We start from the raw sequence: 5148 nt of genomic DNA, 5'->3' as shown, positions 1-5148 counted from the left end.
TGGAGGAAGAGGAGAGAACGAGCTTTGTCTTTGTCTACTGGAGGGTGTGTGAGGGCCAGGAGGTAGAGAGCCTTGAATGCCGGCTAAGGAGATAGGACTTGTCTTTTCTACCCTGTAAGTTACTTTTTGAGCAGGATCCATAGTTTTCAGGGCTTTTACTAAATCTAAGACAACATTCCAATCTGTCATGCAATTGAGAGCTCCTCTCGTGCCCTCAGCTCAGGCCAGAGCTGTGGTTTGGGGAGCAGCAGTGGCTGAGGTTCTGGTCTGTTCCCATTCTGCGTCCTCCCACGGCTGCTCTTGGCTTCTGTAGAGTTGGAAACAGTGGTGGAGAAGGGATGAGCAGGAAAGAGGCAAAGCCTGTTTCTCACATCTGGTGATGTTCGTAATTCTCTTTTGGCTGCCTAGTGCGGGGCAGCCCTTATCAGCTCCATCCTCTGGGGTTTCACCCGCAGCCTCTCTCTGTTGGGATCTTCCAACCCAGACAGTTCTTAGATGGGGTCTTTCAAGGCCATCTTTTCTCAGCTACCCGTCGCGGCATCCACTAGGTCCATAGGAAACATTGCACATCCTTACACAGGAATTGGATGACGGCTCCCCGGAACAGCAGATGCTCCCATTGCTGTCTTTCCTCCTTGCCCTAAGCCACGGGCCACTCTAGCTGGGCTCCCTACCTAGGAGTTTCCCAGGGGAGAGGTAGGCACTAGTCTCTACTTTCATCCTGCGTGACCCAACTTCCTGGGGACGTTGCATTGTGACAGCACAACTTCCAGCTGGAAAATGAGGGACCAAAGTCCCTCTTGTAGATAGCACCAATCTCTATAAACGGGTCCACTGGGATCCCTTCTTTTGGTTTGGAGGTGGGAGGGGGAGTGCCTTACAAGACTTTCAACTCATGTGAATTCTCTTACTACCAAGGATCTCATTAATGAGTCTCTTCTTCTTTTATAAAGGTTGGAAATGGGGGATGGTATTGATTATGGATGGACCAGTTTAATTAGTTAGTTAGTTCCGATTGGATGCGTCTGATATCTCTCTTAAATATAGGCACATTTGTCACCCGTTGTCCCTAGCTTTGAGGTTATGGCTGAAATTTTGAGACAAAATCTCATTCCACGTCCTGAGACATGGGCAATGGGAGTCTGAGGAAGAGGAAGACACGAGGAAAGGGAGCACTCTTAAATCTCTCTGCAGGAAATTTGCCTGGGACTCTGGCGGTCTGCCGATGAGCCCCTGCAAGCCATCGGAAATGATAACTTCCCCTTGTTGGCTAGTTTGCAGCACTCTGGCTGCCTGAGCTTGACTCCAGCTGGTGCTCACAGGCCCTGATGTTTGCAGTTTTGTCTCTGGGCATCATTGGTAGCACATTTCCAGCCACCCGGAGTCAGCGTGCCTCTTTCCTGCTTTGCATAGGGGTCATTGTGACACTATTTTCTATCAGTTGCCGTCTAATATTCTCTCAATGAGCTTAAGCAAATATTTATGCACCTAAATTTGAGTATTAGTTTCTCTCCTAAGTTATCTTCCTTAAAGTAAATCCATTTGAAGCCAATAATGCCTGTGCACAATCCCCAAAATGAACATCCAGGGTATTCTTCTTTGAGAGGTGCTCTTCGTGCAGAATGTGGCATCCATTTGAGGTATCATGGGGAAAACTTGGGGTTTATGTTTTTCATTTCTTTTATTTTATTTTATCTGCTGAGGAAGACTCGCCCTGAGCTAACATCCATTACCAATGCTCCTCTTTTTTTGCTTGAGGAAGATTAGCCCTGAGCTAACATCCCTGCCAATTTTCCTCTATTTTTTTGCATGTGGGACCCTGCCATGGCATGGCTGGTGAGTGGCGCATGTCCGTACCAGGGATCTGAACCTGCCAACCCGGGCCACCAAAGCAGAGCACCGGGGCACTTTAATCACTTGGCCACGGGCCAGGCCCAGGGGTTTATGTTTTTTAAAAAAATTCTTTACTTGATTTTTTTTACCATTACAGCAGTTGCCCACCCTTCTAATAACAAGTGAAATAACAGGGAACAAGCATCTATAAAAGACAGCGCTAATTCTCTCCTCTTCCTCCACCTCAGCCCCAACACCATCCCTTGCCTGCCACTCCCCCAGGCAACCAATGTTAATATTTGGTTAATACATATACAGCTATGTATTCAGATACATGAGGGATTTATTTATCATGGAAACATAATCATACTCCATACACTTCCAGATTTTTGAAGATTCGACACCGTGTCCTGATTTTCTTTTACACCCCCTCAGTCCATGCATTCCAACTTACTGTTTCCATTTGCTGGTTTATTGTAGACTTCTCTGCAAGTTAGTAAATATATATCTAAAAGAATATTCTCTAATTTCTTTATATATAATCTCTCTTTCTTTCTCACACACACACACACGTTATTTTACATAGAAGAGTTCATTTCACATAGAGTATGTTCATTTTGTTTAGTCTTTCCATTTTCTTTCTATCTTTCTTTATTTGCCTCCCTGCCTTCTCTCTTCCCCCCCTCCCCCATTCCTTTGCCCCACTCATTTCTCCTCTAGGGAACTTGTATGAACAATATGATGTATAGTTTCCTATGTTTTTCTACAGATTCATATAACCATACATAGATATGTTGATTTAAAAATCATTATTTGGGGGCTGGCCCGGGGGCATAGTGGTTAAGTTTGCGCGCTCCGCCTTGGTGGCCCCAGGTTCGCAGGTTTGGATCCCGGGCGCAGACCTAGCACCATTCATCAAGCTGTGCTGTGTGGCATCCCACATAAAATAGAAGAAGATTGGCACAGATGTTAGCTCAGGGCCAATCTTCCTCACACACACACAAAAATCATTATTTGCTTTGCAAAATTGAGATTATATTATATACTCTGCTCTCATACCTTAGTTTCTCATGCAATAATACCTCACTGAAATTCCTGATGTTGACTGGCAGAATGCAAATGCATTCTTCTTCATGGCTGCATAATATTTCACAGTGTGGATGCATGTAATATATTCACGTGTTCTTCTCTCAGTGGACATTCACTTTGTTTCAAATCTTTTTCACTATGAATAATGCTGCAATGAACATCATTATACATATACCCTGGGGACTTTTATTTCTGGGAAACAGATTCCCAGAAGGATTGCAGGGTTGAAGACATGGACGTAGTTTTCATTTTAATACATGTTTCCAGATTCCTTTCCAAAAGGCTTCACATGTCCACAGAAACATATGAGAGTAATTTTTCCCCTGAACACCAGAAATAGGTGTCATCACTCCTTTTAACTTTTGACAATCTAGTGAATAAAGAGACTTTTACTGTTATTTTAATTTGCATCTCCCTGACCACTAGTGAGTCTGAGCATCTCTGCATGTCTCTTGGCATTCTGTATGGAACATCCTCTGTCCATTTTTGGGTTGTGTGTATGTGTGCCGGGGTGGGGATGGGGTTCATTTATTTATCAGCTTGTTACAGTTCTTTGTATATGATAGACGTTAGCCCTTTTATTGTCATAAGCATCATTTATTTGTTGAATTTGTATTCGGTATAGTTTGCCATTCATTCAACAAGTTTTTAATTTTCATATTGCCAAATATGTCTTCTTGGAAACTAGCATCTGGATTTCCTCTCTTAGTTGAGAAAGCGTTTCACCCTGAGTTCATATGTTGTCACCTAGCTATTCTTGTGATTTTAACTGTTTTCTAATTTATAGGGTATGACTGTATTTTTTTTCAGATGGATAAGCAGTCATGCCAGCACCATATGGTAATAAACTATGCTTTTCCGCCCAATGGAAATAGCACCTTTGTCTTATATTGAGTTTACATACATCCCCTGGGATCTATCTTGGGACTCTGATGTGTTCTATTGGCCTGATTGTCTGGTCTCAGTCCAGTGCCACAGAGATGTGATGGCACTGGCCTTGTGGGTGCATTCTGATATCTTGTGAGGCAAATTCTCTCACCATTCTTCATTTTTATATGCCTTTTATGTTCTTGAGCTTTATTCTTCCATATGAGCTCTAAGATATTTTGATCCATCATCCTCTCAAGTAAAAACAACAACAACAACCCTGGTTAAAATTCTAATTGGAATTGCACTGAATTTGTATCTTAATTTTGAGAGATTTGCCATTTTCTAAACGTCTTCCCACTCGAGAACATGGTAAATTGTTCCGTTTGTTCAGATCTTGTTTGAAGTCCTTCCATAAGATTTTTCCTTGTCTTCACATAGGCCCTATGCCTTTTTTTAAAATATAGCTACATATCTCCAATAACAAATGGCATTTAGTTCCCTCATTTTTAATGCCCTTTGAAATTCTGAAAAGATTCAGAAGCTATCTACTACTTTTTGATGGAAGATTTAATTGAGATAACTATAGTTAACATGCAGTTATAAGTAATAATACAGAGAGATTCCGTGTGCCTTCTACCCAGCTCCCCCAATGGTAACATTGTGCAAGGCTAGGGTACAACATCACAAGCAGGGCATTGACTTTGTCCAATCCACCAGTGGAATTCAGATTTCCCCTGTTTTACTTGTATTTCTTTGTGCGTGTGTGTCTGTGTATTTAGCTCTACACAATGTTACTACATGTATAAATTGGTGTATCCACCATCATAGTCGAGATACTCACTCAATACAAGTGGGAAAAAGAAAAGATACTAAACACTTCCATCACCAGTAGGATCCTTCATGTTGCTCTTTCATAATCACATGAACCCACCCCCTTGTCCTTATCCCCTGGCAGCCACTAAACTGCTCTTCATTTCTGTAACTTTGTTATTTCAAAAACGTCATAGAAACGGAATTATATAGTATGTAACTGTATGTTTGGGATTGCCTTTTTTCCCCTCAGCGTAGTTCCCTGGAGATTCATGCAAGTTGTTTTGCATAAATCAATAGTCGATTTATTTTTATTGCTGAGTAGTATTCCCCAGCATGTATGCGCCACAGTTGGTTTAGTCATCCACCTGTTGAAGCACATTTGGACTGCTTCTGGGATTTTTGGCTATTAGAAAGAAAGCTGCTGTGGATATCCATGTACAGGTTTTTTGTGTGAACGTAAGTTTTCCTTTCTCTGGGCTAGATGCCCAAGAGTGCAATTGCTGGGTTGTATGGTAATTGCATGTTTAGTTTTATAAGAAACTG

This window comes from Equus przewalskii, chromosome 31 (assembly GCF_037783145.1).
Source record: "Equus przewalskii isolate Varuska chromosome 31, EquPr2, whole genome shotgun sequence".
NCBI lineage: Eukaryota > Metazoa > Chordata > Mammalia > Perissodactyla > Equidae > Equus > Equus przewalskii.
Note: the sequence above shows the minus strand (reverse complement) of the source record.